Source organism: Acinonyx jubatus, chromosome C1 (genome assembly GCF_027475565.1).
Source record: "Acinonyx jubatus isolate Ajub_Pintada_27869175 chromosome C1, VMU_Ajub_asm_v1.0, whole genome shotgun sequence".
NCBI classification, from domain to species: Eukaryota; Metazoa; Chordata; class Mammalia; order Carnivora; family Felidae; genus Acinonyx; species Acinonyx jubatus.
In genome coordinates, this window is record NC_069381.1 from 16914542 (window position 1) to 16942272 (window position 27731).

The window sequence follows — 27731 nt, forward strand, 5'->3', positions numbered from 1 at the left end:
GTGTTATTTTTGTAGCATATTCCTGACCATCCAGCCTAGAATCTTTTCAAAACTGGATTGTCCTGATATACATCAAAATGTTATGTAGTAATTATATAGGGGTAGTTTGAGTTTTTTCCCCTTAATCTTTACTTTCTATATTTCTAAAATAAACTTGTCCTGCTTTTATAGTTTAAATAAAATCAAGGCAGAGCTTAAAGAAAACAAAGAATTGTTATCAGTTAACATAACTTACTTAGTGAACACAAGTGGCTTCTAGGACACACTGTGTTCTCATCCTTTGCTCAGTCAGTTTTAGAATTTAACCAGGGATCACTGTCAAGTTTCCAATGATACCCTCAAACCCATGTGACCTAGACGTTAAGTCCAGATAAACAACTCTAGGGGCACCTGAGTGGCTCAGTCGGTTAAGCATCCGACTCTTGATTTTGGCTCAGGTCATGATCTCACAATATGTGAGTTCAAGCCCTGCATCAGGCTCAGCTATCAGCACAGAGACCACTTCAGATCCTCTCTCCCCATTTCTCTCTGCCCCTTCCCACACTTGCACACTCTCTGAAAAATAAACTAAACAAAAACAAAAACATCTCTACAGGGAGAATTAGTTGACCATACCTTCAAAATATGTCCAAAATCCATTACTTCCTGGCTATGCACCCTACGACCCTAGTCCAAGCCATCATCCCTCCCCTAGACTATACTGATCACTGCAAAAGTGGTCTCTACGCTTTACACTGCCTACCTTTCCCCACCTTCCCCCACCCCCCAGTCTATTCTCCCACAGCAACCAGTCTAAGCCTCTCAAAAAATAAGTCAATTTGGGGCACCTGGGTGGCTCCATCAGTTGAACATTTGACTTTGGCTCAGGTGATAATCTCACAGTTTGTGAGTTCAAGCCCTGCATTGGGCTCTCTGCAGTCAGCGTGGAGCTTGCTTGGGATTCTCTGTCCCCTTCTCTCTCTGCCCCTCTCCTGCTCATGCACTCTCTATCTCTCTCAAAAATTAAAAATTAAAAAAAAAAAACCTAAGTCAATTCTTGTCACTCCTCTACTCTGACTCTCCAGTGGCTCCCCCATCTCATTTAGAATAAAATGCACTCCAAAGGTCTTACACTAGCTCTGAGCACCTACCTACTCTGGGTCCCGCTGCTTCTCTGCCCTGACTCCTACTACTCTTTCCCTACCCCTCCACTGCAGTCACACTGGCCTCCTTGTGAAGGACATGACAAGTCACATCATACATCAGGGCTTTTACACTTGTTGCTCCCTCTGCCTGGGATGTTTTTCTCCCAGATATCCCTGGCTGGATTCCTCACCTCTTTCAGAACGGCTTAAATTGTCACCTCATCAGAGGCTTTCCCTGATCTTACATAAAGGAGCAATGACCCTAGGCTCCCTATCACTTGACTACCTTACCCTGCTTTTATTCTTCTGGGCACATATCGCCTAGTGGACATTATTTATCTACTTACTAGTTTATTTGTATCTAGTTACTGTCTTTTTTTTTTTTTTTAATGTTTCTATCCTTCAGGATATAATCCTTGAGAACAAGGACTTTTTCTGTTTAGTGCTATATTAGCATTTTGTTTAGAGCTGGCTAGCTCTAAGAATTGTACTAAGCATGTAGTTAAGTGGTCAATTTTTACCATCAGAACATAAGCCCCAGTATATATAATAAAATACTCTATGTACAATAGGTACGTGTAATGAGTTTTGTTGAAAAAAATGATTACCCGCCCTGTCAAATTCATGAAGTCTATTAGAAAACATTGCTGCTTCTTAACTACAGAGAACAAACTTAGGCTAGCTGGAGGGGAGGTGGGCAGGGAGATGGGTTAAATGAGTGATAGGTACTAAGGAGGGCACTGTTGTAATAAGAACTGGGTGTTATATGTAAGTGATCAATTACTAAATTCTACTCCTAAAACTAATATTACACTATATGTTAACTAACTAGAATTTAATAAAAACTTGAGACATACAAAAAAAAATTGGTGCTTCAATAAAGAAACTATAACACCATCAGAAAGATCAATGAACAAATGATTGTTCACACTACCCAACCAGAAATGAGTGTCATAACCCAGTTCCCTGAGGTAGGAAAAATGCCCCAGGGAAAGGAATAGAACAAGAATCCTGAACCAGTTAACAGGGCAAGAGTTTGCCTCAAAGTTTCCCACCCCTTTAAGAAGAGCCTGAGCTATATCTAATGTGCCCCTTTCCCAGGAGGGGTCACCCTGACAGTGAGAGGCCTTGCTGAGATCCCTTTCCTATGTCCCACCACAACCATCCCTAGAACCCTGTTCCCAGACTCATTTTGCAGCTGCCCCATTGCTTTGCCTGTCCAGAGAACTTTTCTCTAGCTATTAACCAGCTACCACTGGTGACCAAAACCACTAGGTAAGGGCCTCTGGCCATGCACTGTGCGAGCTGCTTCTATTTCATTAGTGCTCTCCACCTTGGTCAACAACAACCAATAAAATAACTGGCACACAGAATCCAGAAAGGCTAGGAAAAGGAGCTAGTTGTCAATCAAAAGGATCTTTCATTTGTTTATTTTGCTTTGCTTTTTAAAGATTAAGTCACTGTCTCAACCAAAAAAAAAGTAACTTTCTCAAAAGAGAAACATTACAGTACAACGAAAATAACCCAGGGCTGAAATCCAGTCCTCCCATTTACTCCCTGTGTGAACTTGGAAGTTCTTTAACTTCTCCAGGTTCATTTCCTCATGGCAAAAATAACAGCACTTACCTCATAAGGCTGGTGCAAATGCTAAGGGAGATAACATATGTCAAACAGGACCATGCCTGGCATACAGTAAGTATTCAATAAGTGGTAGGTGCCTGGCATACAGTAAGTATTCAATAAGTGGTAGTGAGGCCTATTTCTGAAAGTTGTTGACCAAATGCAAGGTTAGGCTGGCTGGCTGGCTGGCTGATTACATCAGAAAACACATTAAGTACTTAGCACTGTGTTTGGTTCATAATAGGTCATCAACAAATATTAACTTTTCTCCCTTTCCTGCAATGCTGCACAAATTGTAGAGACTTCAGAAACCATCCAATTCTATCAGTGTGGCCAGGTTTTGCTGTACAACCATACTTACCATTTAGGTAATTTAAGCTTTCCGTTAATGCTTCTGGGGGCTCTCCTGATACTTTGCTGTCTTAGAAACAGGCACTCACTATCTTTCAATGGCAGTTGCCTCTTGACCTGGACAGAATATAAACAGAAAGTAAGAGATAGGTAAAATGTGAATTGCACCAAGACCGAACTGAGGGGAGAGAAGACTTTCCTTTTCCTATCAGATGATATGGTCTCAAGGGAGACTACACAGTCTTTCTTAAATTAACACACCTATACATTTCCCAATAGTCTAAAAACTCATGACATCTTACAGCTTGAGAGGGATCTTTGAAATCAACCAGTTAGATGCCCTTGATTTATGGAAAGAAACAAACTTGGAAAGGGTGAGTCACCCAACTGTTTAGGGTAAAAGCCAGGAATCTACTAAAAATAAGATGTTCTAGAAAATGGGTAAGAAAAAAACCCCAAACATCTGTGGAGTACCTACCACACCCGAGGCAATATGTTTTATGTTGTACACAAGACAGTATTATACAGGGGCACTTTGGCAGCTCAACCAGTCAAGTGTCTGACTCTGGCTCAGGTCGTGATCTCGCGATTCATGGGTTCGAGTCCCACACTGGGCTCTGTGCTGACAGCTCAGAGCCTGGAGCCTGCTTCGGACTCTGCATCTCCCTCTCTCTCTGCCCCTCCCCCTCTCGTGCTCGCTCTCTCTCTCTCTCTCTCTCTCTCTCTCTCTCTCTCTCTCAAAAAATAAACATTAAAAAAATTTGAGACAATAATACAATATTGCCCCCTAATAAAGAATCTAAATTTCAAGAAGTCAAGTGACTGGTCCAAGGTCTTACAGCTTGCAAATAAATGGTAATCAGGCCTTAAACCCACACCTGTCTAACACAAAAGCCCCTTCACCAGGCTGACTGTCACTGGGTTGCCTTCTAGATGTGGTTCTCCAAAGGGCCCCGAACCACCTAATACCAATTAGAACCAAGCATTGCATCTCTGTCTGCAAACTTACCCTCTGGTTTTGTAATGAGCATTCTACAGGAGACCCAAAAAAGTCTACTAACCCACCGAACATTACCCCTAAAATTTCAAAAGAATTACTGGAGGTGGAAGATCTGGGGCAAACTTCTGTCCATCCAAGTCTTGCCAAAGAATGGAAAGATACCTTCTAAGCTGGAAGTAAAGCATCTATACCTGGTCTTATACGCAAACTATCCCCCTTCTTTCTCACAACTGCCCATACCTCCCTTACACATCACACAGGCCACCATGTGACCTTCTTCCAAACTGTTGATCCCTTTAATCTCATTCCCACACCTCCACTACCAAACCCATTACACATATATAGTAGAGTCCATCCCCGCCTCTATGCTCCTACAGAGCAAAGCAAGAAGGTTTAGAATTAAAATGGAGAGATAATCAAATGATAGGTTTTTTTAAATGGCTTTAAAAGAAAGATGAGGGGCTTGAACACTCAAGCCAGTAGACCAGAAAAGAATTAGGGACAAGCAACGAAACTAGAAAAAAAAAAGTAGGAGAAAAGATCTATACCAGGGTCAGCACCCAAGGAATGGCTTGAGTGGATGTGGGAGAAGTTTTAGCTCTCCCCAAATACCCTCCCCTCACACACACTTTTTAAAAAGTATTTAATGTACTTAAACAGCTATTTTAATTATTGAAACAGCTTCAGAACTGGTGCACAGACCTTGAACCCTGCCCCTTACCCAACAGCTGTCTCTTTTCCCCTCTCCACCCACCTTAGACACACTTTCCTCTCCACAGCCTAGAACCTCTCCTACATAAGAATTCTGAACTCCAAAAAATGCCCACATACATCTGGTCTGTCTCCACTCAGCCATAACAATGACAGCAGCAGCCCTGCGAAAGCTACTGCCTCCCCCATCTCTTGCCACATTTCCTGGCATATTACTAAGGCCCAGGGGGCTATTCTCTTCAAAACAGGATAGAATGCTCTGCCCAAAATCAGATGAACAGGAACTCCTGATGATCCTGATTTGTTTTCAACTGTCTACATTCTGTCCTTATTTCTAAGGGATGGAAGTAAGCAGCAAACGACTTCTTTCTTTCCTTTACTTCTTGCATCCTTGGCATACTGACCCTGTGTCCCCAGAACAAGAGGATGACTGTAAATACCCTCAGGCTCTTTAGTGCTGCCCCTTCAGAGAGCTTTCCACACCGGGAGATCCACCCACACCCCTTCCTTCTGGCACCTCTTCTGCTCCTTCTTGTTAACTTCTAGTGAAGACAGTGGTGGTAGTATGGGTATGGGTGGGTGTGTCTGTCTCTGTCTAGAAGCAGAGATGAAAGGACCCTAACAGATCATGCAGAGTCTAACTGCCTCATCTACCAGAGGAGAAAATGAGTCTCATGGAGAAGAGACTGATCCCAGGTTGCAAAGCATGTTAAAGTGAGCATGGTTGAATCCACCTGAGGTAATGAGCCATACTGAAAATGAGTCCATCCTTATTTGATGGCTGAAGAATGAAGCTCTCTTAAATATGTATCACTTTTGTTCCCAAAATACTTTCATAATGGATAGAAATGCAAGTAGGAAATTGTGGTTCCAGCATGATCCCCCAACAGATAACATAAACTCTGGATAAAATGCCAAAAAAAACTATCTGTCTGAAGTGAACAAAGGCTGGCAGATTTTGGAGGGAAGTCAAAAACTGGTAGAAGGGGCGGGGATGGGATGAATTCTCCATTTTTGGAGCTTTCCCCAGAGAGCTATCCAGCTACACTGCCAGTCAAAAAACAAACCCTAGACTTTCTCTCTGGAGGAACCATAAGACAGTGCCCAGAGCAGCCACAGATAATGGGAAGAAAGAAGAGAGCCAGAGAAGCAAAGTCCCAGGTGTTGAGTATGAACTCTGTCCAAATCTCTAGCTGACCCCTGCACTATGCATGCACAGGGTGGGACCCAAGCACCTCAGTCAAGGGCAAAAGAACGACTGAGATCTGAACAGCCACCCCTGCAGGGGAGACAAACCTGGCAGTTTTGAGTCTGAGTTAATTGCCTGCTAAAATAAAAACGTCAACAGAAATCAGTGTCTCCACAGCATAACATTTACATGCATTCATGTTCAGGAGACAACCCCAAATTACATAAAGAACTAGAAAAACTACAGCCATTTGCAAGGGAAAAGACAATTAGCAGAGGGCAACTCCAAGATGACCCAAATACTGGAATTATTTGACAAGGATATTAAAACAGAAATTATAGCTAAGCAGAGAAACTGAATTTTTTTTCTGAAAGTGGAAGTTTCAGAACAGAAATTATAGCACCTGAAACAACAACAACAAAAATCCTCTGAATGAGCTTAAGAACAGAATGGAGATGACAGAGAAAAGAGTTCATGAAATCTACAGATAAACAGAAATTATCCAAAGTGAAAAACTCTGTGTCATCTGCAGTCTCTACAAGAACCATCCTCAGCTCTTCACCTGAGTATACAGTGATTACTTTCTGTTACCAGAAAAACTGATACCAGAGAGACCCAGAATAACTAAGGATCACAGAGATACCATTAACCTGCAATTCTGTTGGAGCAGGCCACCCCTCATATCTACTAATTAACTTTTTGAGGTCTTCCAGATATAAGCAAAGAACAAAGTGTGAAGGTGGAAAATGAGAGGGCAGGATAAAAATTTAAACCTGAGATAACAATAATATCCGAAGTCCTAGGAGTCAAATCTGGTGCCCCATTGTGTCTACTGAGAGGCAAGGAGACCATCATTTTTTCACCTGGAATTGCTGAAGCAACATTCTCAGGCAGGAGAAAAATGAGGAGGGATTTAATGTTTTTCTTCTGCCCTGTGCAATCTCTTCACCAAAAAGCCAACCTGTAAATGGGCCAATGGAAGGATGAAGTGTGACCAATCAGTGGGTTTGAGGCTGAAGAGTGCCAGCAGCTTGGTGAGAGCCAACCTGGTGCCACCCGGTTGATAAAAGCAGCTAACCTGAATGCCATACCTGACCAGCTTCCTGCACTCAGGTCATTTCATGTTGGAGTTCAAGACATTCCAGGTAAAAGCAGAGGGAAACACATAACCTGCAGAAGAGATGTCTGAAAGCCTTGCCTTCTTCTCATCCCCCTCCCACCCATCCCACCTGCCCACGAGGGAGAAGGGTACAGAGCAAGTGAGAAACTGGTAAAAAGAAGAGGTGCCTCTTAGGGTGAAGAGCCTTGGACAGGAAGTTCAACAACTGACACCTCAGACATGACTTTTATACTCCCTGGGCCTCAGCTTCATCAGTCGAACAAAAAACTCAGACGACATGATATTTAAGGCCCTTTCCAATAACAACATGTATGAACCCTTACCCATGCTGTTTCCGTCTGCCCCTGAAAAAACCGTAATAGATCCCAAAAGGCAAAAGTGGAGACATGCCAACTCATTTGATTTATTAGAATATCTCAATTATTCAATTTGTTAAAGAATAAATTAAGAGTCTTGTTATTAATTCTTAAATTATGTTAATAACAGATTTCAATACCCATCTATGATGGAGGGCTGCTAAAATAAGGTCTAATTCTCCCAGGATATAACTTTTTTATCCCTGTAACTCTTGGGATAAGAAGGCAGATACTCTTATCCCCCCTACAACAGATGAGCAAACAGATTAAGACCTGTGACTCTTTTAGGAAGCTAATAACAGAGACAGGACTAGAATCCAGTAATCCCTTCTCTGAGCTCCAGGGCTTTTTCCACCTTACCAAAGAAACCTTACTTAACAAAGAACCAAGAGTATAAACAAGATTAGAATTAGAAAGAAAGGATTTAAGAACTTTCAAACACTATGGAAGCATTTATTAATAAACAATTGCTAAGACTAGTTTGCGATTAGGACATCTATTTAAAAGCAGACCCTCAAGGACTGCCACCTGTCCGCTGTTTCCTTTTCTAACAAGTAGGCTATAATTGAGACTAGGCTTCCTTGCAATTAGCCCGTGTTTGTGGGGTTTAGCAATAGAACCACATGTCTAAAATTGCTGGTTTTAGACCTGCTTTAGAAAGTTGGCTAAATCAGAAGAACATGCTGGCTCCCTTTAACCTCTGGAAGTCTATAATTAGGATACCAAGGGGCCCAAAGGATTAGACCAGGTAATGGCAAATGTAAACAGCAAAGTCACAACAACCAGTCTAAGGAGAAAGAAACTGAAAGTGCTTTTATTACCTAATTCAATCTTCATAGTAACCCTATTGGGTAAATACCATCATGATTACCTTATAAATGAGGAAGAAATAAAGGGTCAAAGTCACACAGCTGATAAGTGGATTCTCATGTAGGTATTTTGGATCCAAAATGTGCTTTCTCCTCTCCATTATACCACCCTGGAAGGAATTCTCTCAGATCTTACTCTCAAGAGAATCAGTCCTGACCCACATCCCAAATAACACAGACCGACAAGCGGTTGATAGGTAGTTTGTGCATTCTTTCATTCATTCACGTATTCGTGCAAATATTGACTGGCTACAGTGCATCAAGCTCTGAGGAAAATAGGGAGGAGAAACAGAACTGTCTTCATGCCATTTATTGTATAGCGCAACAGGAAAACACTAATTGAAGAATCATACTATTAAATTAATAGAAGCTGACCCATTAATAGGGAGGTCTAGGAAGGCTGCCCCTAGTGGTGAGGACATTTCCAAGCAGAAGAGGGAGCATGTTGAATATGAGGAGCTCAAGTAGATCTGGCTGACCAACAAGGGAGAAGAAGTGTGACAGGAAATGAGGCTGGAGAGGTATGGAGCAAGCCACACCATACAGGCCCTTGGAGGTCCCATACCATAAGATTATAACCTGAGCTGAAGTCGGCCACTCAACTGACTAGACCACCCAGATGCCCCATCATTTAACTCTTAAGTAGGGATAAGGTATGCACATTTCCAGATCACTTTGGCTTCAGTATGGACAACAGATGGAAGCAAGGACAAATGGTGCCAAAAGATGGGTAAGAAGGCCAGTTCCCTGTTTCAGGAGATGGTGGCCATAGAGCTAACACTGCCAGCTGCATACAGGGCACTTACTGTGCCCCAGGCACCGTGCTAGGCACTTTATAGGGATTAACTAAATCCTTAGAACAACTCTGTGAAACAGATACTATTATCCCCATCTTCTAAAAGAGGAGAGGAGTGCCTGGGTGGCTCAAATGGTTAAGTGTCAGACTCTTGGTTTCAGCTCAGGTCATGATCTCACAGCCTCATGGGTTTGAGACCCACATCAGGCTCTGCGCTGACAATGCAGAGTCTGTGTGGGAGTCTCTCTGTACCCCCCCTGCTCATGATCTCTCTCAGAATATACAAACATTTAAAAAAAAAAAAAAAGAAAGAGGAGAGAAGTTAAGTAATTTAATGGAATCAATGCCTCCCTTCATGTGGTCATTCCCTTATAATCAGTTCCTTGCAAATATCTTTAATTCATTTGTCCCCCTCCCCTAATATTCAACTAGTAAAACTTCAATCTTCACTAAACCAAACTAACAACCTCTCCAGGCCTACACCAAAGCACTAAGTTATAAACTGTGTCTGTAGAGAAAATGCAACTACTGACTGGTATCATTTAAAAAAAAATTTTAGGGGCGCCTGGGTGACTCAGTAGGTTGAGTGTCCGACTTCAGCTCAGGTCATGATCTCACGGTTATGGGTTCAAGCCCCACGTCGGGCTCTGTGCTGACAGTTCAGGGCCTGGAGCCTGCTTTGGATTCTGTGTTGCCCTCTCTCTCTGTTCCTCCCCTGCTCACACCCTTTCTCTCAAAAATAAAGATTAAAAAAAAATTTTTTTTAATAATAAAATAAAATAATTTAAAAAAAATTTTAAACAGGCTCCACGCCCAACGTGGAGCTTAAATCCACAACCCCAAGATCAATAGTTGAATGTTCTACCAACTGAGCCAGCAAGGCACCCCACATTTTAAATTTATCACCACAAAATCTCAAACATGTCCCTCGATGCTGCCAGCAACCCTACTATATCTCCCCTTGCTAGGTTCACTTTCCAACTCTCCAAAACAACTCTTGCACCTCTTTTTTTTTCCTCAATAAACCTCCAACCCCGATCAGCTAAATGACTGTCCCCAAGAAGCAACACTCAGACCATCATCTCCCTAATTCCAAATCTAACCATATGTCAGCATTCTGTGTTCCCTATTGTTACAATGAAGAGGGTCTGCTGATACATAAAGTACAACTTTTCATGTCTACTATGGATCTGATTCCCTCTTATCTTCATATGCAGTGATCTCCACTCTCTTACGTCATTTTTCTCCTGTACAGACTCTCAAATGACCCTAGCCAAACAGCATGAGATCCACAGGCCAGCACTGGCTCACAAAATCTTACCAGTGTAAGTACAGGAATAGAATAGGCACCTAGACATTTGTGAAGCAAGCAATGTTGTAGACACTGCTACAACGTGCAAGCATAGGATCTGAGGAGGACTTCTCAAACAGGGTCTAGACCAGTGAGGGTGCTGATGAACTCACACAGTGAGTCACACGTGGAGTGAGTTACAGACAAAAATCTGCATAAGAATACCACATGTAGGTCCTGGACAGACTAGAAAAAATTAATTTGTACTGCATCACTGACAGCTTGAGAAGCCACACTCTGGAACAGTGCTTTTCAAACTTGAATGTGCACACAAATCAGCTGAGGATCTCACTGAAACACAGACACTGACTCAGTAGGTCTAGGGTGGGGCCTAAGACTGTATTTCTAAGAGCTTCCCAGGTTGATCCAGAGGCCACATTTGGAAAGCAAGATTCTAGAATTTCCCATCTTAAAAAACAAAACGAGGGGCGCCTGGGTGGCTCAGTCAGTTAAGCGTCCAACTTCGACTCAGGTCAGGATCTCGCAGTTCATGAATTCGACCCCCGCGTTGGGCTCTGTGCTGATGGCTCAGACCTGAAGCCTGTTTCAGATTCTGTGTCTCCCTCTCTTTGCCCCTTCCCCACTCATGCTCTGTCTCTCAAAAATGAATAAACATTAAAAAAAAAATTTAAAACAAACAAAACAAAAACCAGAAACAATAAACTCTCCCTTGATCTCACACCTCCTTCCAGTTAGTCTAGCCCCAATGTCTCTGCTTCTCTTCACAGCAAAACCTCTCCGAGTACTCTACACATTTTATTTCCATACCTCTAATGCTCAGTCACTCCAATCAGCCTTCTACAACACTCCACAAAAACTGTTCATCAGGGTCAAAGGCCTCAATACTGACAAATTCTGTGGTCACTTCCCTATCCTCCAAATGGCATTTAACGCAAATAACCACTCCTTCTCCATCAAAACACTTTCTCCCTTGGTTCCAGGACATCATACTTTCCTCATCATCCTACTCCACAGGTCATCTTCAGTCTGCTCCACCTTCTCCTCTACATGACCAGAGATAGTACCAGGACCTCTTTTCTTTATCTGCACCCTCCCTTCTTTGGGCAATCTCATCTAGTCCCATGACTCAATATCAATGACTTCCAAATTTTCATCTCCAGCACTGACAATTCCAGAAGCATTTCCGACGGCCTACCGGACATCTCTACCTGGATGTCTAATCGATATCACATATCCATATATTCCCATATTGTTGATTGTATTGACCTCCCACCCGTCTTTCTCCCAAACTCATTCCTCCTCACATCTTCCCCTATTTACACTATCACCATTCACCCAACTGACCAGGCCAAACACCTAACCATGCTGAATGTGTCTTTCCCCCACACCGAACATGAAATCCATCAGCAGGTCCTATCAACTCCAACTTCCAAATTTTCTTGAACCTGTCCCTCTGCTCTCTACATCCCCATTAAGCACCCTAGTCCAAGCTACTGGACTCTCTCTCACCCTACCTACTATAATAGCCTCCTTAAGCCTCCCTGCTACCAACTGTCCCCTATGAGTACCACTCTCCAAACAGCAGCAAATTTCTAAAAACTTAATCAGATCAAGACTCTATTCTGCTTAAAAACAACACAACAAAATACCTCTAACAGCTTTCCCTTCCACTTAGAATACTCTAAAGTCCTCACCAGAGTCTACTAGGCCCTGCATGATCTGGCCCCTTACCTACCTCTCTGACCTCATCTCCTACCAGGTCCCCTTCCTCACTTCCTGTTTCTTGCACACACTGCGTTCATTCTGGCCTTAGGGCTTTTGCACTAGCTGTTCCCTCTTCCCTTTGTACAGCTGGCTCCTTTCAGTCATTGAAGGGTCAGCTTAAGTTTTATCACCTCTGTAAAGACTTGGCCAGATAATATTAAGTAGCTCTCAACCTCTAACATATCACCCTAGTTTATGTGCACCTTAACACTTAACCCCATCTGGTATTTTGTTTACTTACTTACTGTTTATCTCCTCCTCCCCACCTCTACCCCCACCTTCTGTCTACCTCATCACTATATCCCCAGGGAATTCTGTACCCTAGAATGGTGCCTGGCTGACAATAAATAGATGGGTCTGTAGCACAGGGGAGCAATCCAGGCTGGATACATAAATTTATGAGTCATGTGCATAGAGGTGTGGTTACTAAAGCCAATGGGGTGGATGAGATCACCCAGGGAGAGTGTCTAGTATGACCAGGGAGGAGGGCCTGCTAGAGTAGTACATTTAATAGCTGTAGAACGGAGGATGAACCTGCAGAAACAGCAGAGAAGTAGGAGAAAGAACAAGACAGTGTTATATCACTTGAGCCAAGACAAGAGAGTATTTCTAGAAGGAGTGGTCAACAGCATCAACTTCACCGAGAAAATGAATTTGAAAAGTCTGTTGAATTCAGCTTCATGAAGGACATCAATGACTTTACTGAAGTGTACAGTGAAATGACAGGGCAGAAGCCAGCCTAGGACAGGCTAAGAGGAGGGAGGCAGTAAATACAGACATCTTGTTTAGATTCGAGACGATGCAGGGTTGAGGATGAGCTGTTTGGTCTGTTTCTGTTTAAAGGGGGCACCATCCTCGTACTGCCACATGTACAAGTGACAGGTCCTGGCAGCCGCAAGTCACCCAAGGGCTTCAAACCTTTTTATTCAGCTAAGAATTCCGTTCCCCTTGGACCGATTCCTAAATGTCCAGAGTATCAATCTGGAAGTCTTTTTTCAAACACAGATCTCATCTTCACTACAACGGAAGATAAAAATGTACACTTTCCCTTGGTGTGTCAGGAACAGAACACGTGGCTTTTTATACCAGAGGGCCTGGGTTTAGAAAGTTTTCTCTGCCATTTTAATTCCAAGGCTCATTTTGGGGGAGTCGTTATTTCTACCCCCAGCAAGAAGTTTCTTTCCATTTTACAGCCTCTAGAGAACTTCCCATTGTCTCTGTTACACACTCCTTCTCCACCCTGCCTGCTGCCCAGGCAACATACCACAATGGGAAGAGTACACATGGTCTCAGAAGCCAGGGAATCTTGGTTTCCTCTATACTTCAGTCACACAGCAGTCCGGGTGATTAAACTTCACGATCTCAATTTCTTCAAGTGTACACAGAGACTATAATATCTAAACTTCATGGGACTGATGTAAAGGACTATATGGAAATACAGATTCAGCATAAGCAGATAAGGCCTGGCATAATGTGTTCAATAAATGTTAATCCAATTTTCTTCTTCTCACCATTCTGATAAAGCATTGTATCCCCTGTGTGTTTTTATTTAGTTTCTCTTTCCTTCTAAGTGTACTAGGAAGCCCTTGGGAAAGGAACCCTGAGAAATTTACTTGCCCAGTTCCAGCAGAAATAATTTTAAAGAAGTACCAGAAGAGGTGGGTGAGGCCAGAGGTGTTGCTGGGCAGCATGTGAAAGGGCAGGGAGGATGCCCCTGGGCAGAAGACATCAGCAGGCTCTCTGCCAGGTTCTCTGCATCTCCCTACCACCAACCCTTGTCCAAGTTCCTTCTTATAGCCCTGGATGTGCCTCTTTATCTCATCTGCTCAGAAAGCCATGCTTGCCAACAAGTCTCAAGTCAGTGTCTTCAGTATTAAAAACAAACAAAACAAACAGCACACACACTCAGAGCACACACATACTGAGCAGAACACAGGGCAATGAAATCCTGAGACCCAGTCCTGTCTAATTTACTGGTTCTGTGATCCTTAATAGATATTATAATTCTCTGAGTAGAAGTTTCCTCATTTGTAAAACAGAGATAACAATATATCCAGACTCCAAGGCTGTAAGGACCAAATGAAATAATATATGTGAAAGTACTTTATATATTATAAAACATGGTTATTGTTATATTACAGGTACACAGAGCAGCTGCAGAATCTACCTTTGGCCAATTGAGGTGTGTTACTGAGAAAGTCCACATTCTTGGAGTAGTCTGTTCTATGATCTAAGGCTACCTGTTTCCAACTTAAGTGCTCCAATCTCTAGCCGCTAAAAAAGTTATATTCTAATTTCACTTGATTCTCTTATCTTAGCAAGGACTCAAACTTCTCTGACTAAATGGCTCCATGTCTCCAAATGGTAAAGACCACTGGCCCTGATGCTAAGGGCCCTTTTTGACTCTAACATTCTAAGATTCTCCATCCTTTGCTCCCAAAGTACTTTGTCCATATCTCTACTTGCACAGTTCCCAGTCTACTTTGCATTATAACTTTGTTTTGTATCATCCCCTAAGGAGAGAGCAAAAGGCTGTCTTACCGAGTTTGATATTCTCCATAGCACTTAACATGGAGCTTTGTACACAGAGCTTTGTGCGCCAAACAATATTGGCCGATTGACTCAACGCTAATTTCTAATTTTTTGCACTTATTGTCCATCCCACACAGTAACTATAAACTCTTATTCTTCTATGCTTTTTTTGTACCTCCATAGGCCTGGCACAGTGTGAAACACATAGTTAATTTTTTTTTTTTTAAAGACCAATGACTGGTTTATTTCTTGGTCAAGATTTGAAAAAGCCCAATCAACCTATCCTACCTATGATTTTTAACAACTGGCTCTGGTTATTGACATATATAAACATGACATTTATCAGAGTGTCACAAAAGGAAACTGCATAATGGAGTTATTACACAGATGGAGGGAAATGAAATGCGTGAGTTGAGGGGCCTTGTTCTCCCCAGTGGCACCAAAAATATGGTAAAAAGGCAAATATGTTGATAGTCAGCAGACCTGGACTCGAGAGTTTATCTCTAGAAGATGGGCAGTCTTCTAAAATGGCTCCCAAAGATCTCCACCCCCTAGTGTCCATGTTCTATGTGGGCTCTTCCCCTTGAGTTTGGTCTGGGCCTCAAGACTGGTGTCTAACAGTGAGAACATAGGCAAGAATTATGAGATGTCATTTCTGAGATTAGCTTATGAAAGACTGAATTCTTTCTTACTGGCTCTTTCTCTTTTTGCCATCTCTTGCTTGCTTTGATGAAGCTAGCTGCTGTGCTACAGAAGCCCATATGGCAAGGAACTAAAGGTGGCCTCCATCTACCAACCAGTAAGGAATGGAGGCCCTCAGTCTAACTGCCCACAAGGACCTGAATCCTGCCAACAACTGAGTGAACTTCAAACCCTTCTTTGGTCACACCTTGATGGCTGACATCTTGATTACAGCTAAGAGCCTGAAGCAGGAGACCCAGCTAAAGCCATGCCTGGCTTCCTATCCCACAGAAACTGTGATATAATAAATGTATATTGTTTTATGCTGCTAAATTCTGTTATGCAGCAACATATAACTACCATACCCTGTATGTTTAAAAAAAAAAAAAGGAGGGGATATGGAGAAATTAAAAGATTCTTAAAAAAGATATAACCAGGGGCACCTGGGTGGCTCAATCGGTTGAGCGTCCAACTTCAGCTCAGGTCATGAACTCACCTTCTGTGAGCTCAGGTCCCACGTCGGGCTCTGTGCTGACAGCTCAGAGCCTGGAGCCTGTTTCAGATTCTGTGTCTCCCTCTCTCTCTGCCCCTCCCCCGTTCATGCTCTGTCTCTCTGCCTCTGAAAAATGAATAAACCTTAAAAAAAAAAATTAAAAAAAAAAAAGATACAACCAACCAGCCACAATGTATGGATCTTAACTGGATCCTAATTCAGACTAACTGTAAGAAACAAAACAGAATCATTGATGAGAAAATGAAAATTTGACTGACTGGATATTTGATGGTATTAAAGAATTCTGGTTTTTTATGTGATATTAAAATTATAGTTTTTTTAATTGTAAGAAGTCCTTAACTTTTAGAGATACATAATGAAATGCTTACAACAGATGAAATGATATAATGTCTGGAATTTGCTTCAAAATAATACAGAATGGGGTTAAGTGGGTAGGGTATAGATGAAACAAGACTGGCCATGATTTCATAACTATTGAAACTGGGAGTGGATACATGGGAGCCCATCATGAAGTTTCCTTTTGTATACATTTTAAATTTTCTCTAACAAAAAAAACTAAGAAAGGGAAGAAGGGTAGGTAGAATCCTAAAGTCCAAGGGCCCCTCTAGTTCTCACAATCTAACTACACTACAGCCACTCTGACCTTCCCTAGGTTTTCTGCACTGGATATACCATTTCAGTCCATGCCAGTGACCAACATTACCAACTCTCCCACAAAAATTCTGTCGAGCACTTAGATCTGATAAGTTACTTAAAGTAAGATTATTTAGACAATTTGGCCCTTATAGGTAAAGAGGGTGGAGTGAAATGGTAGCTAATTGCTAGAAAGTGCTTGGCACAAACTAGAAGGAATCACCATAGGTCTTCCTGGTGTGGGAAACCATCCCCTAATGCACTTTATTGTGGCCTGCCTTTGGACACCCCAGCCTCCCACCTTGATAGGTATTTTAACATTTCCTCCCTATGCTGTGTACAGACTTAATTTCTTACCTCTTAATGTTTTCTTTAATTAAGCCTTAAGTATCTTAATTGCTGTGAATGATCTATTTTCCAATTTCCCACTGTGTTCAGCTAATTAAAAAACAAAAAAACAAACACACACACAAAACTCATGGTCAACAGTTCTGCAAGAAAGTAACTTCAACAGGAAAGAAATCATATCTGCTTTTTCTTGTCAGAGTCTCTGATTCTTAGATTAGAGAATCAACCTTTGAAGTTCCTACTAAACAAGAAAATTCACACAACAAAGTGAAACTGGGATAGACAAAAGAGAACTTCGTGACTAGTTCCCACACTCTTTCTCTGGGTACACCACCACTGCTACTACCATATCCCAGTTCTATTGTATAAGAGGTCCACGCTCTAATCTGTTATGATAGCTTCAATCACCCATACTATATTTATATTCTAGCCCCTACCTTTCACCCTCTCTTTAAAAGAACAGTCCTAAGATTTACACTCCTGGAGGTTTTCAACGCGAATTATTGGAAAAACCTAGGAGCTTTCAAAAATATCATTTATCTGATAAATGACTGAATTTCTACAATGAGTCAATGATATGAAAAAGTGGGAGCAGGGGAAGGACTTGAAATACAAAGAAACTTAGGAAACATAACAACTTAATGTACTGCATGGGTTCTGGTCAGATCCTTACCCTAACAAAGTAACTGCAAAGACATTTTTTAGACAATCAAGGAAATCTGATTATGATCCTATCTAGATGTTATTAAGGTTTTGTTAATTTTCTTAAATTTGATAATAGCATTATGGTTATGTGAGAAAATGTATTTAAAGATGCATAAAAAAGTGTGTAGGTATAAAATGATATGATTTCTGGGATTTGGTTTAAAATTCTTCAACACATTAAAAAGAACTGAAGGAAATCTAGCAAAATCTTGAAATTACTGAATATAAATATATGTAGGTTCACTGTATTAGCCTCTCTCCTTTTGTGAATGTTTGAATTTTTTTTTCTTTCTTTTTTTTCTTTTTTTATTTATTTTTGAGACACAGCATGAATGAGGGAGGGGCGGAGAGAGAGGGAGACACAGAATCTGAAACAGGCTCCAGGCTCTGAGCTGTCAGCCCAGAGCCCAACGCAGGGCTCGAACTCATGGACTGTGAGATCATGACCTGAGCCAAAGTCGGACGCTTAACCAACTGAGCCACTCAGGCGCCCCGAAATTTTTCATAGTAAAAAAAATTTTAATACTACCACCTAGTACAACCAAACTCTAGCAATATCTACCAGAGCTAAACATATGACCCAGAATCTTATTCCTAGGTATACACCCAAGAGAAATGAGTGCATATGTTCACCAAAAGATATACATAAGACTAAGAGTGTCCATGGCAGCTTTGTCATATAGCCAAAACTGGTAAGATCCCAAATGTCCATCAACAGTAGAATAAATAACTGTGATACATCCAAACAATGAACCATTACATACTGCTACATACAACATGGATGAATATCCAGACACAATGTTAAACAAAAGCAGCCAGACCCAAAATAGTTCATGCAGTCTGCGGCTATTTATGTTCTATTACATGAAACTCAAAAACAGACAAAACTTATCAATGGAGATAGAAGTCAGAATAACTAGTTACTTGGGTAGCCAGTACCGATGAGGAAGAAGCACGAGGGAGCCTTCTGGAATTCTGGAAATGTTCTCTATCTTGACCTGATGCATATCTTGATGTGAGTAGTCTTTACATGACAGCATACATACATAAAAATTCATGGAGTATTTTACTGAAAAATCTGGATAATTTACTGTAGCTATATCTCAATAATGAACAAATAATGGGAGTAAAAATCAGAATCCTAGGTATCAGTATTTTATAAAAGCTCTGTAAGCAATTCTAATGTGCAGCCAATACAAAGAACCATTCTACCTCAGCAAGCTCAAAGTTAAGCCTCCCAAGTCTTCCTACTTCCAGTTCAATAGTACCTGTGAGATAAGGTAATAAGAACTGAAGCTTGAAAAGATGGTGGAGCAGAGAGGAGGGAGAGAGTTATCCCTTTGAAAAGAGTAGGAATCTAGGGCAAGGGAGGAAAAGTTGAGGTCAGTGCTGATGGAGCTAAGAACAAAGCTGCAAAAGACTGAATATGACAACTCATTTTAATTCTAGCTTTACCACCAACAAGCTATGGGTATGACCTTAGGCAAACTGCTTTATCTCTCCAGGCCTCCCTATGATCTCGTACAGCTTTTAAACAAAGTCTGGAGAAGAAGGTGAGAGGAATCAAGTAAGAACAGGCCCTTTTAAAAGACCGTAGGTTTCCCTCTAACACAGACAGCACTTACCATCCTGTATTGTAATTATCTACTTCTTTATATCCCCCCACCAAACTGTGAGCTCTTAAAAGGCCAAGATTATGTATTTCATCTCCAAATCCAAGCACATGAATAGAACTTGGCACACAGTAATAGTTCGGTAAATGTTCAATGGCTACATAGCTGAACACTATGAGGAGTGCTTCTATTTATATTCTTATAAGTATAGGTATGTATGCATAAAAAAGAACAATTCATCTCCCACATGTATACCTTTAAATAACATTGAGTAATATTATTTTCTTTACTAACACCAACTAAAAGAAGTCCAGATTCCAGGATGCCCAAAATCATCAGAAAGGCTCCCCAAAGATGTCCTGCCAGAGGCCTCAAAAGTCCATGGCTCCTCCTCCCTAAATAATATAATGAATAATAATATCTAATGCTTACACATTATTTCATACTTCAAATCACTTTCACTCCCATCCACTCAATTCTCACAACTCTATGAGGAGATACTATCAAACCCATTTTAAAATGTGAGGAAACGGAGGCTCGTATTTTAAATAATTTGCTACTCTAAGGCAAGCTGAAAGCTTCTAAAGAAAGGCTTTCGTAGGCAGCCCCTTTCTTCAGCACCCAGGAGAAACATCACCAGTTCTATTCCCCCAGCCTCCCCAAATAAGATGGATCCATCAGTTCACTAGCTGCTTTTATTAAGCTAACTACCTCTTAGGTTTTCCTTGTACCCATGAGACTCAGTTACACAGATTACTTTTATTATGTTTTAAGCAAAAAATAAGACCAGCACAGGGAGAAAAATCCCAAGACTACAGAAACCCACACTCAAAAGTTGCTGTTTAACCTCTTTGTGTATAAAGCTAAAAAGAAACAAGACTAAAACTTGCTCCAACAAGCAAGCTCTAAACCCTACTTACTGACCAGAGAACTCTGCAGCACTCAGGATATTCGTTATGCACAGATGATTCAGTCTGTACTTGCTTCAATATTTTCTTCAATAATTTGTACTATCATTTTCTCCACACCACTGTAAATTCTTACAAAGGCAAAGGTCATATCTTCCAGTTAGGAAGGTCCAGCTCCTATAAAAAAGTACATAGTACCCCAAATCACACCACTAAACATGTTTTTCTGTCCTAGTAATTGATATAAAGTCTTTCCCAAAATTAAAAATTAAAATACTTTAACAAGTTGACATTCTTCAACAGAACAACACATATAGAATCTAGAGTCTCTAAGAAACAAAGATCAAAGGGCACTTGGCACCACAGTAATGCCAGGCACACATTTTAGTGGAAACTAAATCAAAGTGTGCTGAATAATGTTAACTAGGAGCTTAAAATTCATTAAAACTCAAGGACCAAGGACAAAGAAAGATGGGCACAGAACACAGAGTTAATTGGAAAAATAGCAAATCAGATTCTAAGGCGGTTCCACCCAAGGTCATGCTGGGGTCCCACAAGGGAACACTCTGGATTTAAGCACCAGAGACCTAGAGCCCCAGTGCATGCATCAGAACAGGGGCCTAGCACACAGGTTCTTTCGCCTTGAGGAGCATCTCAAACAGCAGCAGCTGGCCCCCTCCCCCCAATTACCCTCCACTCACATGCCCTGAGGCCCTGCAGGCCATAGGACTGCTGGAGTTAAGCCAGACAGAACTAAAAGTTGGAGGAAATTAGCATGTCACCTGACACTTTTCTGGCATAGCCTAAACTGATTAGTTTAAGTTACAAACATGACTGCAAGATTCCACTATGCTGGTGAGACTACTCTTTTTTCTGCAACTAAAAATAACCTATTTATCAAATAGGGAGCATTCCTCAAGTTTTTTCTGCCCTGTCAGCAACCCAAACTTCCATTTCCTCAACTCCTTCATCTTCATCTAGAGTGTTTTCTTGGATCAAGTCTCCTCACCTCTCCGACCTTCCCAACTCCTCACCCTAATCCCGTGAACACAGCATAAGAGACTAAACTCCTTTCTCCTAACTCAAACTTTTAGTTTCTTTCCAGTTACAAACATTTACAAAGGTTAGAGGCTCCTGCCTTGTGTAAAGCCACAACTAGAAGATGGGTTGAGCTGTAGCAAATAATAATGAAAAGCAACGAAAAAATGAAGGACAAGACAGGGCATGATCAAGAAGTCAGCTAAAGGCTTTTCATTCAAGCAGGAATGGAGGGAACCCCACCCACTGAGAAGAATAAAGCACGAAGGTGAATGGTTTCCAGTAAAGAGCCAGACTGTATCTGGCCTTATCTCCTTACAACACAGCCATCAAGCCTGCTCTGGGACAGAATCATACCCAATGAGTTCTGAGTAACCTACAAGAATCATTAAGCTGTCCTGGGGTTGCAGTGACATTTTCAGGGGGAACAAACTCCCATCATTTAAGCCAAACAAGCCAAGCTTCAAGTGCAGATTTTCTGGTCCCACAGAGCTGAGGGGCTCAAATCATTCCACCAGGAGTGGGAGTTCTAAGGAAGCTAGAAACAGTGTCCTCAGTAGCTCTCCCACCTGTTGGGTCCTGAGGTAAGCGGGCACACCTTTTCCAAAGGTGGAAACTATGTGGACTTTGAACTTCCTTATAGCCCCTTGTTCTCTGCAACAGCATCAAGAGAATGCCACAATACTATGCCACCCTACACAGACTGAACAAAGCATCTGTTATTCTACAACAGTTACTTGAGATACACATTTATATATTCTCCACAGATCCAACTTTAAAGTCTTCTTTCACTCTTATTTTTAACCTTTCACATTCTCTTTAAAAATAAAAACAAAAACAAAACTCACTTATCTATAGAATCCAGACTCTCAGAAATATTCCTCCTGAAAAAGAAAAATTAGCCTGAGACTACGCAAGGTACACTGTGGTAAAGTTCCAATGCAGCATCTATACTGTGTCAGAGCAAACTGAAGCTGTGGCCCTTCATCAGAGCATCAGAACCTTTCAGGATTCATGAAATCAAAGAATATCAGAGCTAAAAAGATCGTTGAGGATCAATAATCCAGCCTTTCATTTTAAAGATGGGGAAAATAAGATCCAAAGAGAGGAAAATGGAGGCTTGGAGCAAAACTGGACCTAAAAGCTAGGTGTCCAGAATCCCAACTCAAACCTCTTAAGCCACACCATTCCTCTTCATAAGACTGAGTTTATGGAAGTCCAGGAGCTAAAGAAAGGGAGGGAAAGGAAAGTAAATACATGGTTCCAAGCAGAGATCAACGCTGTGAACTCTCCTCCTCCTCTGTTGCTTTGTAGTGTGCCTCAGGGACTGTTTCTGTTCCTCCATATGCCTTAATTTTAGGAGCTTTTCTATTTTATTTTGAGTGAGAGAGAGAGACAGAGAGAGAGAGAGAGAGAGAGAGAGAGAGAGTACAGAGGAGGGACTGAGGGAGAGAATCTCAAGCAGCCTCCATGCCCAGGCAGAGTCTGACACGATGCTGGATCTCACGACCATGAGATCATGACCTGAGCCAAAATCAAGAGTAGGATGCTTAACCGACTGAGCAACCCAGGTGCCCCTCAAAAGCTTTTCTCTTGAACGTTACATAATTTTTACTATGAAGCGAGATATAAATTCCCACTCACACCTTAACCAGGCCTCCCAATCATGGGTCAGGCAAAGTCAAAAACAACCAACTGCTAAGATAAAATGACTACAAGAACCCTTAAGCAGAAAGATAACAACCCTTGGGGAAAGGGACATGTTTTAAAAAGATGACTCAACTGGATGACCCTAATGAAGGAAACTACATTACTAGACTTCATATTCTAGTGTCTAGTATCTAGGTCTTGGAGAAAATCTCAATTATCTGAATCTTGGTTTAATAGTAAAATAAAAAAATAAAGACTTTCATTCATTCTAAGGCCCTTTCAAGTTCTAAAAGGCTCAACCTCTTTGCAAGAGGCCCCTAATAAAGGAAGACACTAGCCATGAGTACCCAAAAGGCAAGGTACAAAAGTCGTAAGTTTGGCCACCAGCCTGGCCCTGGCAAATAGGCTTCCTAGCTACTCTAGCCTTCCCATAACCTGACAGTGAATACCAATGGTACCACTAAAATTAAACATGGGGGAAAGAGTGCATACTGTCTTTAACAGTGTGCCCACTAGAATGTTGGCTGTGACGCCTTTAAGGATCTGGTTTGACCATCTACAGATGGTTTAAATCTGCCACTACTGATTGTTTCCATCCTCTCCAGTGAAATCAAACTGAATATTTATTGTCTACCACTAAATATACTAAACACTTTCTCATTATCTTCATTCTCTATTTTTTCTTTGATTTAGCATTTTGCATGTTAAAAGACCTATTAAAAAATTTAAAAATCTAGTCACAAGTAAATAACTAGACGTTTCAATTAGTAGAAAACCAAAAAAAAAAAGAAAAAACCAATTGAGCATAAGCAAGCTTTTTCTATAGCATCTAAGTCTACATAGCCAATGCCACATTCTTTCAGAGACCGCTCCTTCCCAGAGATGTGGCTGATGGTGAAAATGCCATATAATATAAGCAGAGAAGACCAGAATTTGGTTTTCTGCTGGCTCATCAACAACACACCTTAATATAAAGGCTACGGGGGCGCCTGGGTGGCTCAGTCGGTTGGGCAGCCGACTTCGGCCCAGGTCATGATCTCGCAGTCCGTGAGTTCGAGCCCTGCGTCGGGCTCTGTGCTGACAGCTCGGAGCCTGGAGCCTGTTTTGGATTCTGTGTCTCCCTCTCTCTGACCCTCCCCCGTTCATGCTTTGTCTCTCTCTGTCTCAAAAATAAATAAACGCTAAAAAAAATATATATATATATATAAAGGCTACAGTATATCAGAGATTAAAGACAACAACTGAACTGATGCAAAAGGAAATGCAACCTCCAATGTAAATTATGAAAAGTAATGAATTTTAAATAAGCAAGTACTTGCCTGCCCAACCCACTAAGCCTGGGATAAAGACGATTTCTATCAACAAGATTACAAACAGTAATTTTCAAACCTCATTATGGATATGGAATTACTTGTTAAAACTGCAGATTCCCAGGCACCATCCTTGAATATTCTCATTAACTGGATCTGTTGTGGAGTCCATAGATTTGCATTTGTATTCTGATACAGAAGGTCCAAAGACTATGCTTCTTAAAAAACCATGATGAAAAAGGACATTGTTAGGTCTCCAGGACACCTAAATGTACATTTTCTGGGTGGTGTAACCTACAGTATGTGTTCCAAAGATGCCAAGTCAATTTTCAACAGTACCAGACTCACTCCCTCCCATACTGAGAATCAATATGGGCTGATTTCAAGCACTTTACTTTTTTTTTTTTTTATGTTTTTATTTATTTTTGAGACAGAGAGAGACAGAGCATGAACAGGGGAAGGGCAGAGAGAGAGGGAGACACAGAATCGGAAGCAGGCTCCAGGTTCTGAGCTGTCAGCACAGAGCCTGACGCGGGGCTCAAACTCACGGACTGTGAGAGCATGACCTGAGCTGAAGTTGGACGCCCAACTGACTGAGCCACCCAGGTGCCCCCCCCTTTTTTTTTAATGTTTTTCAAGCACTTTAAACTAGGTAATCCTCCCTTCCACCTCCTAAAGCAACTTTTTTTTTAACAATGCTTTTTTTTTAATCTTTTTTTTTAATTTACATCCAAATTAGCTTTTTTCTTTTTTTTATTTTATTTTTTTTAACGTTTTATTTATTTTTGAGACAGGGAGAGACAGAGCATGAACAGGGGAGGGTCAGAGAGAGGGAGACACAGAATCCAAAACAGGCTCCAGGCTCTGAGCTGTCAGCACAGAGCCCGACGCGGGGCTCGAACTCACGGACTGCAAGATCATGACCTTAGCCGAAGTCGGCCGCTTAACCGACTGAGCCACCCAGGCGCCCCTCCAAATTAGTTAGCTTTTAGTGCAACAATGATTTCAGGACTGGATTCCTTAGTGCCCTTTACCCATTTAGCCCATCCCCCCTCCCACATCCCCTCCAGTAACCCTCAGTTTGTTCTCCATATTTATGAGTTTCTTCTGTTTTGTCCCCCTCCCTGTTTTTATATTATTTTTGTTTCCCTTCCCTTATGTTCATCTGTTTTGTCTCTTAAAGTCCTCATATGAGTGAAGTCATATGATATTTGTCTTTCTCTAATTTCACTTAGCATAATACCCTCCAGTTCCATCCACATAGTTGCAAATGGCAAGATTTCATTCTTTTTGATTGCCGAGTAATACTCCATTGTATGTATGTGTGTGTGTGTGTGTGTGTGTGTGTGTGTGTGTGTGTGTGTGTATATATCTCCCACATCTTCTTTATCCATTCATCCGTCGATGGACATTTGGGCTCTTTCCATACTTTGGCTATTGTTGATAGTACGGCTATAAACATGGGGGTGCATATGTCCCTTCGAAACAGCACACCTGTATCCCGTGGATAAATGCCTAGTAGTGCAATTGCTGGGTCGTAGGGTAGTTCTATTTTTAGTTTTTTGAGGAACCTCCATACTGTTTTCCAGAGTGGCTGTACCAGCTTGCATTCCCATAAAGCAACTTTTACCAAAGACTCTTCTAAAGGTTACTCAAACACACTGGTTGGGCTCCTTTTCTTGCATGGTCACTCAGTGGTTTCATTCTGGGCTGTGTTTTTATTACGTCTCAGAAAAGTCTTCCATTCCATTCTATGTAAAGTGAGATACTCTCTGAAAATAAGCATCCCTTCCTTAACTTAGTTCTTGCTTCTCCTGATTTATTTCTCTTCATGGTACTTAACATTACCTGAGATTCATTATATTTTATATTTACTTACACTCTCCCCTACTAGAACATGAGCTCTATTAGAAAAGGGGCTTTCCTGGGACACCTGGGTCGTTCAGTTTAAGCGTCTGACTTCGGCTCAGGTCATGATCTCACAGTCTGTGGGTTCAAGCCTCACACTGGGCTCTGTGCTGACAGCTCAGAGCCTGGAGCCTGCTTCAGATTCTGTGTCTCCCTCTTTCTCTGCTTCTCCCCCCAGTTGTGCTCTGTCTCTCTTTCTCTCTCTCAAAAATAAACAAACACTGAAAATTAATTTTTAAAAAGGGGGGGGGGGAACTTCCCAACACTAACACTGTATTCCTCGCACCCAGAACATATCTGGTACATAGCAGGTGCTTAATAAATGTTTACAAATTAATAAAGCACCATTTCAGAAAACAAAATAAGTTCTCAGTCTTTCATTCCATTCAGTTTGCCTAGCATATGCACTGTCACCAGTGTCATCCTTTAGATGACTACATCATTCAGGAAGCTGAATCTAGGTGCCAACTCAGAGAGGTTCCCTACCACATGATTTTGACTCCCCTATGATAACATGAGATTTTTTCCCCCTAACTGAACTGCAATACAGGTTTAAAGGTCCAGCCCACAGATGTTTCCAAATGACTTATACTCCACAGGAATGACTTGGCTTCTACTATGTGAGAAGTTAAATGCAATGCTGGCAAACACCAGTGTGAGAGCTGCAAGTTTCAACAAAAGCAGAACATACTACATTGGCAGCCAAAAATCCCTTCACCCGATTCTGCATTAGGTCAGCCAAACACTTCCTGTCAAGACGCAGCTAACTCTCACCACATACATCTGTCAATTCATTCGCTTAGGGGCAATGACTTATAAAACACATACTATACTAAGTGCTTCATATACATCACCCTACTCTTTAAAACAATCCTACAAAATAGGTATTATTATCCCCATTTTATAGATTAGGAATTTGAAGCTCCAAGGAGTTAAATAATTTGCAACTAATAAATACATAGCACACTGGGATCTGAATTCAGGTCTACCTGACTTCAAATTCTTGCTCTTTTTTCATTTTAACACTTTCATTCCTAAGGCTCCCCCCATCTCCCATCCCCTGCACTAAGCCTGGCACAACATTTGATAAATGTTTCCTGAATTCATAATAGTTAAATAGGATATGTTAACTCAAACTCAAGAAGCTGCCTAAGATCAAATTCTTCAGTCCAACTTTAGTGTAAAAAAAAAAAAAAGTTCATTCAACTCCCTTTGAATAATAAGTAATGGAAAACATAGCTTTTCCAGTTTAAAAAAATTTTGAGGTTATTCGAAAATGGAACCTATCAAAACATAATTCATTACTATGGAAATCTGGATATAAAGCAAGTGAAATCACAGAAGCAGTGTTGTTTAGTACATTAGGAGGACATGAAGTAAAATCTGAGTTCAAGTTTCAGCTATAAAAGAGCCACCCAACAGTGGTGCACTAAAATTTGAATGTGATAATGCTTATAAAAATACTTCATAAAGTATAAAGCATTATACAGAGATAATTATTAGTGTAATGTGAACCTTGATAGCAGAATAAAAATCTGATATAAGATGCCCTCTATAAGGCCAACATTATTAAAAGTTCCACTACATGTGGGAGCACTAAACTCCAACTAGTCCTAAACTTTAAGAAAAGAAGGATATGACCTAGAGAGTACTATGCTAAGTCAGAGAAAGACAAATAC

At 41.2% G+C, this 27731-nt stretch overlaps 1 protein-coding gene across 9 annotated transcripts in view; it reads right to left on the reverse strand.

Moving 5' to 3' along the window:
• LUZP1 (leucine zipper protein 1) overlaps nt 1–27731 on the reverse strand; it is a 104478-nt gene that overhangs the window by 33551 nt on the left and 43196 nt on the right. For 5 of the 9 annotated variants that reach the window (XM_053208740.1, XM_053208732.1, XM_053208719.1 and 2 more), the window contains exon 2: nt 3106–3212. The exons of 1 other annotated variant lie outside the window; for it this stretch is intronic. The gene's annotated coding sequence lies outside the window, so the exon portion shown is untranslated. Of the gene's footprint in view, nt 1–3105; nt 3213–20158; nt 23903–27731 lie in introns of those variants that run through there. 3 more of the 9 variants (XM_053208739.1, XM_053208722.1, XM_053208727.1) reach the window with 2 other exon arrangements.